Source organism: Suncus etruscus, chromosome 8, assembly GCF_024139225.1.
Source record: "Suncus etruscus isolate mSunEtr1 chromosome 8, mSunEtr1.pri.cur, whole genome shotgun sequence".
In the NCBI taxonomy this organism is placed as follows: Eukaryota; Metazoa; Chordata; class Mammalia; order Eulipotyphla; family Soricidae; genus Suncus; species Suncus etruscus.
The window spans coordinates 94493223-94502119 of record NC_064855.1 but is presented as its reverse complement, the minus strand read 5'-3'; the positions used below and the strand labels follow the sequence as shown (position 1 = coordinate 94502119).

Here is an 8897-nt window from a genome sequence, read left to right as displayed (position 1 = left end):
ACCACTGTGCTATCTCTCTGGTTCTAAATATATATATTTTATTTTTAGTTAATTATTTTTTTGGTTTTTGGGTCACACCCGACAGGGATTACTCCTGGCTCTAAGTTCAGAAATCACTCCTGGCAGGCTCAGGGGACTATATGGGATGCCGGAATTCAAACCACCATCCTTCTGCATGCAAGGTAAATGCCCTACCTCCATGCTATCTCTCCGGTCTTTTTTATTTTTTTAATTTTTAAGTTACTAATTTAGGAGCTGGGGAGATAGTTCAGGTATTAGGGTACATCCCTTGCATACTGGAGAGCCTGAGCAGCACTGCAACCTCAGGGTCTAGCATTCAATCTGGTTGTCCAAGTACGGTATGTCCTGGAGTGGCCTCTAGATTTTCTTAGAGCCTAGAAGGCCTCCTCACCAAACATTGTACTTTTATTTGTACTTAGTGCAAGTTAAAATAAGGCTTAGTGTAAAATGTGTTGAAAAAGATTTTTTAAAATAAAGGCTCTGTTGAAAGATTCCACAGATTTGGCCTCATGGGAAGGACCCATCTGTGAAAAATTTATATTTCTGTTGGACTCAAGACCAATAATGGCAAAATTAACTGCCACTGCAAGTCATTTATTCTGTCTTGCTGGACAGACTAAATTGTTCCCTAATTGAAGTTATGTCATGACACGAGCAGTAAAATGTGGGAGCAATAATTTACTCTCAGCTTAAAGAAATGACAGAAAATTGTCTGCTTTTTATAGACTGTGAAGTCATGTTTAAAAAGGAATGTTCCTACAACACTATTTTGCACATTAATTTGAATTACATACTTTAAAATATTTAAAAAGAACTCATTAAAAAGCACTGTGATTTTCAATAGTGTCATTTTATAAGGAAATCATATTTTCTTGAGAATAATTTTAATAATTATTTCAAGCCTTATACGTGCTTTTTTCTGCCTTTCAAATAAATCCTATAATAAAGGAATCTTACCTACCAGATATTAAGTATGAACAACATATATGCATACTCATTAAAGAAAATTCAAATGACAGAAATTCATATGTACTAACTTGGAAAAACTCTTTATAAATAAAATAAAAAACACATTGCAAAGATATATTTATATTTATGCTATATTTTTAATGAGTTGGGAAAAGAGCCAAAAACCTATGCCATGATAGAGCACTAGCACTATGTGATGAGGCCCTGGTTTCAATATACCGCACTGACGAAAAGTCCCTTTCTCTTCTTTGTCTTTCTTTTCTTTTTCTTGTTTCTTCTTTTTTCTTTCTTTTCTTTCTCTTCTTTCTTTCCTTTTCTTTCTTTCATTCTCTTTTCTCTTTCTTTCTCTTTTTCTTTTTCTTTCTCTCATTCTTCTTTCTCTTTCTTTCTTCCTTCCTTCCTTCCTTTCATTCTTTCTTTCCTTCGTATCTGTCTATTCATCTATCCATTCATTTACCTATATATGTAGATATATATTCCTATAATCAAAGATTAAGTCTGAAACATAGAAAAATAATCTCTTGATGATGGCTATAGAGTTGGGATCTGAAAGTATAAAAGAGAAAACTTGTGATTTCAAGCCCATAAAACAATAAAATGGAATTATGGCTGATGTTGTCTTTTCTTTTTTTTTTTTTTTTTTTTTTTTTTTTTTTTTTGGTTTTTGGGTCACACCCGGCAGTGCTCAGGGGTTATTCCTGGCTCCAGGCTCAGAAATTGCTCCTGGCAGGCACGGGAGGACCATATATGGGACGCCGGGATTCGAACCGATGACCTCCTGCATGAGAGGCAAACGCCTTACCTCCATGCTATCTCTCCGGCCCCTGATGTTGTCTTTTCAAAAATACTTAAGATTTTTTTGTTAGGTGCATTTATTGTTCTGTACTTAAAAAAATATAACCTTATCAAGGTTCTTTTTTTTTTTTTTTTCGGAGTTTAGGGTCACTCCCAGTGCTGCTTATGGCTTACTCCTGGCTCTGCACTCATGTCTCATTCTTGGCAGTGCTCTGGGGACCATGTGAAATGTTGGGACTCTTCATGTAGGACAAGTGCCTTACCTGCTATATTATCATTCTAACCCCAAGAGATTATTTATTTATTTTTGATTACTTTATTTAAACACCACTAATAAAGTGATAATGCTTAAAGATGAATCAAAAAGAGGAAATACTGAAGTCAGGATAAGTTTGGAGACTTTACGTGACTCTGAGAAGCACTGTGAAAGGCTGACTTGGGGCAGACAGGAGGGAATTGAGGAGGGGCTGAGGTGAAGGAACCTCTGGAAAGTGGAGAGGTCAGAAATGGTACACAGTGGATTATTCATCCGAGACTACATTGCTAACTCTCAGTCCAAGCTCTTTCCCAGAGTCTTTCCCAAGGCTTCATGAAAGGTACCATTATACCAACACACAGGCCCCACACTGAAGCTGTCAAAAAAAGGACCTTGGGTGTGAACAAACTCAGAGCACACACAGAACAGATAACAGAACTCACGTTGTCTCGTTCTATGGGGCAATCACTTCAGCTCTGATTTCCCCACTTACATGTTTTCGCATGAGACCAGATGAAAGCTACATTATCTTTGCCAAGGGCCCCTTGGGCTATTCTCTTTAGTTTAGTGACCTGAAGGTTATACATCATTACATCAGCCTCCACAGGGACTGGCAAGCAGCTCTCAGGCTGTCTCCATGGATTCAGATCATTGTAAACTGTCTGCTCAGCTTCTTTAAATCTTGAAACTCCTGCTTATTTCACCCGGCTCATAAACATGAGATGTAGCCTACCTGCAGTTCCTTGAACACAGCATCTTCATTGCCTTAAGCAGTCATTGTGAACATCACCAATTAGTGTAGTTGTGTCACACCCTTGCGTTTCTTTGAATTGGCTCTCTGTTATGTAAAGCCACACAGTGGAAACCATTTTCATCTGGGGCACCTCTTAGGAAGAACTGTTCACATTTTTGTTTTCTAGAAACATATTAAATGTCCACTTAAATATTTTGATAGAAACTTTATTCTTTCTTTCTTTCTTTCTTTTTCTTTCTTTCTTTCTTTCTTTCTTTCTTTCTTTCTTTCTTTCTTTCTTTCTTTCTTTCTTTCTTTCTTTCTTTCTTTCTTTCTTTCTTTCTTTCTTTCTTTCTTTCTTTCTTTTTTTTTCTCCCCCAATTCACAGTACAGGCCAGGCAAAGGGCCTGGGTTGAGGTGCATATGGGGTGCATTTACTGTACCTCCTCTTTCTATACAGTCAGTGTAAAGAACACAGCCTGTGGTAAGAATTGGGAGGCCTTATCTTTTCTTTTTTTTTTTTTTGATTTTTTAAATATATATAAAATTCTTTACCAGTGCAACATTCTGATGACCAATATCCCAAGTATACTTCCTATCATAACAAAATGTGACTGAATGAGGGAAGTAGAAAGCCTGTCTAGAGTACAGGCCTGTGTAGGGTGGGGAGGAAGGATGGATAGAAACTTGAATTTTTGTAGCATAACAAGGAAATCTGATGTGTACAAACAGTTGGTAAATTGTATATTGCAAAATGGAGTTCAGGAGACCATTGTTTATAGAATTTCTTTTTCATCCATCCTTCCTTCCTTCCTTCCTTCCTTCCTTCCTTCCTTCTTTCCTTCCTTCCTTCCTTCCTTCCTTCCTTTTTTTGCTTTTTGGGCCACACCCGGTGATGCTCAGTGGCTACTCCTGGCTATACGCTCAGAGATCGCATCTGGCTCAGGGAACCATAGGGGATGCCAGGGATCAAACTGAGGTCCATCTTGGATCGGCAGTCTACAAGACAAAAGCTCTACCACTGTGCTATCAGTCTGTCCCCCTCCTCACCCGTTTATAGAATTTCTATGAGAGTACAAGTACAATGTTACGATGTTCACAAAAATCTTTGGTTAAAGTTTTAAACCTCTCCAGTATACTATTTATCATCTTTAATGACTTTTATTTCTAAGGTAACAGATAGTTTCTTACAATGCAATGCAGGCATTGTACAAGCTACTTCCAGGATACTTTTAATTTTTATGAATATATTGTATCAAGTGCTCAATGTAAAAATAAAATATAGAAAATAGGGGCCAGAGCGATGGTGCAGCAATAGGACGTTTGCCTTGCACGCGATGTGGCGGACCCAGGACCGGCCTCGGGCCAATATGGTCCCCAAGCCAGGAGTGATTTTTGAAAGCATAGCCAGAAGTAACCCCTGAGTGTCACCAGTTGTGGCCCAAAAAAAAACAAAAAGAAAATCTATAGAGAATAATTTTAATAATATTTAAAATGTTAAATATTTAAGTTGAACTGATTAATGTTAAGATCTGATCCCTTTTTCTCTAGTAATTAGGATAGGTAAAATTATTACTACATGTAGCATCAACATCTCCAAGTAGCTGCTTACTGAAGTATGAACATGCAGCAACAATTAACCTGCTATTTGCTTCTCTAATGCAATAGACTTATACAATTGGACTTATACAATTAAGGTCATCTGGTTTGATCAGAGGCCTGATGTCTTATTTTGAACTTGAGTTATTTGTCCAATGTCATAAAGAAGAAAATGTATTTTTCCTGATATTTAGCAGCAAACAATTTTTATGTTTTGTTGCTGAAGAGCTTAGAATTTTGAGCCTTATATCATTTTGCATATGAGAAGATTAATATGATTTTTGGCAGCTTTTAAAAAGGTAGGATGTGGCTGACAGAGATACAGAATTATAAAGTGGTTGATAGTTCAGTTTGTGGCATACAATGTTTCAACACCCATCCCTTAACCAGTATTCATTTCCTGTCACCTCCATGCCTGCCCCCTATGGCAGACGACCACCACCTCCTCCTCCTCTCCTCCTCCTCCTTCTCCACTTCTTCTTCTTCTTCTTCTTCTTCTTCTTCTTCTTCTTCTTCTTCTTCTTCTTCTTCTTCTTCTTCTTCTTCTTCTTCTTCTTCTTTCTTCTTCTTCTTCTTCTTCTTCTTTCTTCTTCTTCTTCTTCTTCTTCTTCTTCTTCTTCTTCTTCTTCTTCTCCTCCTCCTCCTCCCTCTTCATCCTCTTCTTTCTCTTCTTCATCCTCCTTTCTTCTTCCTCTTTGTCTTCCTTTTCTTCTTCTCCTATTTCCTCTCCTTTTTCTTCTTTCTTCTCCTCCTCATTCTCCTTTCCTCCTCCTTCTCCTCCTCTTCCTTCTCCATCTTCTCCTCCTTACCTTTTCTTTTTTTCTCCTCCTCATCCTCTCCTCTTTCTCCTCCTCTTCCTCTTCTCTTTCTCCTCCTCCTTTTCCTCCCTTTCTCCTCCTCTTCTTTCTCCTAATTCTTCCTCCTCCTCTCTCTTCTTTTCCTTCTCTGTTCCTTTTTTTCTTTGTCTTCTTTCTTCTTTTTGTCTTTTCTTTTTCTTCTTCTCCTCGTTTTCTTTCCTTTCCTCCTCCTTTTTGCCTTCCTTTTCTTCTTTTTTTCTCATTTCTTCTTCTTTATTTTTCTTTTCTTCTTTTCTCTATCTCAATCTTTTCTTCTTTTTTCCTTTTAGGCATGATGGTTTGCAATACTGTTACTGAAGAGATATCAGGCATATTACTTTACTTCCTTTCAATTCCTAGTTCTTGTCCAGAGTGATTATTTAGAACTATTATTGTTGTTATTATTATTATCATTATTAAAGTAGTCCTTTCTCTGTCTTCACTGAACTTTCCACCCAACATTTCTTTTGTCTTTGGGTATTACTCTATTGACTTTTTCTTTTTATGTCCCGCAAATGAGTTGTGATTATTCTATGTCTGTCCCTCTCCCTCTGACTTATTTCATTCAGCATGCCTATCCATGTATAACCAAATTCATGACTTCATTTTAAAAAATTATTTTTAACTCAATCTGTTACTTAACTGGGTTCATTTTGTTTCAGTTCCTTTTTATTTTCTCTGTCTCTTTCACTCCATATACACAGGCATACAGACACACATACATAATAAAATGAGTAAAATACTCTAGTGGTAACATATCAGAAAGTATTATTAGAAAGTTTTAAATTTTCATTAGTTTGTTTTACTCAGGTTACATTGGTTTTAAATCATATGCTTTAGAGATTCACATTTCTTCAAATGTATATTATCTTCTCATGTTTTCCACCAAAATACTAGAAACTTTCTCTGGTTTACTGGTGCTTCACTAATCTTTGCTCCTAACCTTTGCCTTGTATGGTAATATCACTTCTGCTGTAAGAATTCAAGGGTTTTTTTAGTCTGTTTTTTGTTTGTTTCTCTATATTCCACATATAAATGACATTCTTTTGACTCATTTTGCTTAGCATAATTCCATTCCCCTAGCTCTATTCATATTCTATTCATATTGCAAATAGAAAGTTTGATACAAGAATATCTAAGTAGTATTTCATTGTGTATATAACACAGCTGTTTTGTAAAGTATTTTTGAAATATTTTTATATATCACTTATTTATTAGTAGAGAAATGTAATGAGATTTTAACAAAATTCTCTAGAATATAGCAAGATTATGAAACTATCTTATTATCATTTTCTACTTGTTTTCAAGTTTCAGTCGTGCATCATGGAAAATCAACATCTTTATCAAACTCTCATCAGTGAGCACTTAGGTTACTTAGGTTATTTTTCTATCTTGTACTAGAACTTAATGCAGTGAATTTAAGGGTTAGCTTTTGAATTCATAAACTTTTTGTTTTTAATTTTTGTTTCTCAGTAACATCTGTCAGTGCTCAGAGACCCATTTCTTGCTTTGTACTCTGGAGTGACTCTTGGCAGTGCTTGGAAGACAATATATGGGACTTGAATTCCAACCAAGAAAACTGCATGCAAGGCAAGTAAGTACCTTATCTCCTATATCTCCAGCCCCATGAATGTTCTTATATTCTTTGTACCATTTTCTACCTTTATATCATTTTTCATAGAGACCATATCACTTTGTAGTCCCATCAACAGTGTGGTAACATTCCTTTCTTCCATCCCCTTACTGCACTTCTCTCTGCTCTATTTGATCTAAGTCATTCTCACAAGTGTGAGATGTCATCTCATTGATCTTTCCCTGTGTTAAGAACAAGTGACAAGTAGCACTTTTTTCATGTGCCTGTGGTTATCTATATGTTTTCTGTAGAGAAGTTTTCTAGGTAAATCTCCTATTTTTTCATTGGGCCATTTGTCTTTCTGTTATTGAGTTGTATGAATAAGACTTGTTTTATTTAAGCCTTATGCTATGCTTTGAGTGGTGCTTGGCTGGTAGTTTTTATTTTATTTTATGTTTGTTTTTTGGGGTCACACCCAATGGTGCTCAGGTGTTATTCTTAGTTTTGTGCTCAGAAATTATTCTTGGCAGGCTTGGGGGACCATGTAGGATATTGGGGATCTCGAAATTGAGTTGGCTGTGTGCAAGGCAAATGCCTACTCATTATGCTATCTCTCCAGTCCCCTTGGCTGGTAGTTTTATAGTACTTTGTTTCTTTCTCAATGCAGCAGATGTCCCAGAATATAAGTTCTGGTGTATATTTTCAATGCTCATTGACAATAATCACTAGTTTGAGTTGATTGGAAAGTCCATTTCTCTGTCCTTAGCTATAAACATAGATTAGTCATGCTTCATTTCCTAGCAAAATATTGACTTTGAAGATCCAATTACTCATTTTAAAAGAACTCATGTTGAATAATGAAATTAATAACTATTAAAATGCAGTCTAGGCTTAGGTATAGAGCATGTGCCTGGACATATGCTGGGTTTAAGTTCTATTCTCTGAATACTGTGATGAGTACAACTAGGAGTAGCCCTAAAACAAATAGAACAATAACAATAATAATAAATAAAATTGATAAAAAATTTCATCTAAGGGAATAATATTTCATATGTATATGAATATTTACTATTTACAGATAAGCAATTAGGCAGCTGCCTAGTTATTTGTACTTACAATTGAAGCAAGCCAGGCTTTGTGACAGCCATATCCTGCACCTCAGGCACTTCTGTGTGTATGTATGTGTATGTGGGATGTGTGTGTATGTGTGTATGTGTTGTGGATCACACTCACTAATGTTCAAGACATTACTAGTTCTGTGCTCAGGGATCACTCTGTTTGATGTTTTCACATCCGGATGTTAGGACATCAGCCTATACTTTTGATCACATAGTGTTCTATGTCCAGGCAAAACTTAAAGTATTTTGAACTTCTAACTGTTAACCATTGCTTGTTTTAAGCAGAGTCTGAGGCACTACAATCAAGACAATTGCCTGTGTTGTTTTGGTAATTGGTGTGCCAGATCATGGATATCTGATCATTTGTATAAAATGGCATATTTATCTCTGAGGTCATAGATCAGGAGGTGAATAGTGAATCATAAAAATAAAATAAAATAAAATAAGTGAACTTGGGATGTATGCTTTTGTTTTCTTCAGGAGATTTGGGTCATACCTGTCAGCCCTAAGTTGCTACTACCAGCTCTGTGCTTAGGCACAGGGAAGGCCACTCCTGACAGTATTTGAGGGAATCATGCACAAGTTGCCGGAATTGAATCCAAGACTTCTTTCTATGTGCAAAGCATGTGCTCAGTCTATTGAACAATCTCTCCAGCCCCAAGAATTTGGGTCTTTTTTATTTTCCCTGAGAAACTACATATTCCTTATTATGCCTTAAAAAAATTAGCCACATTTTCCACATGATGTCAATTTAGACATTGTTTGAAGAGGAAAAAATTCTGTTGGTCTAAACAATTTTGATGTTTTTGATAAATATAATTAAATAATTGTCTCATTTTTGTTTTTGTTTTTCTTTACAACCATTTTATTCCACCTAGGGTTGTGGTTTCTCTTTTGGTCAATGATTGTGGACATTTTGTTTCTGAAAAAAATGTAATAGGTTCCATGATGATATATTTTCTACTATAAATTATTTTTAGTGAGACTAAATTGCCTT

The 8897-nt window shown here is 36.0% G+C and overlaps 1 non-coding gene across 1 annotated transcript; it reads right to left on the bottom strand.

The window, feature by feature from the left end:
• Positions 1–3142: 3142 nt before the first annotated feature.
• LOC126016523 (small nucleolar RNA SNORA51) lies at positions 3143–3275 on the bottom strand. Its single transcript, XR_007498318.1, has one exon. It is a non-coding gene; the product is annotated as a small nucleolar RNA SNORA51 (small nucleolar RNA).
• Between the last annotated feature and the right edge of the window lie 5622 nt (positions 3276–8897).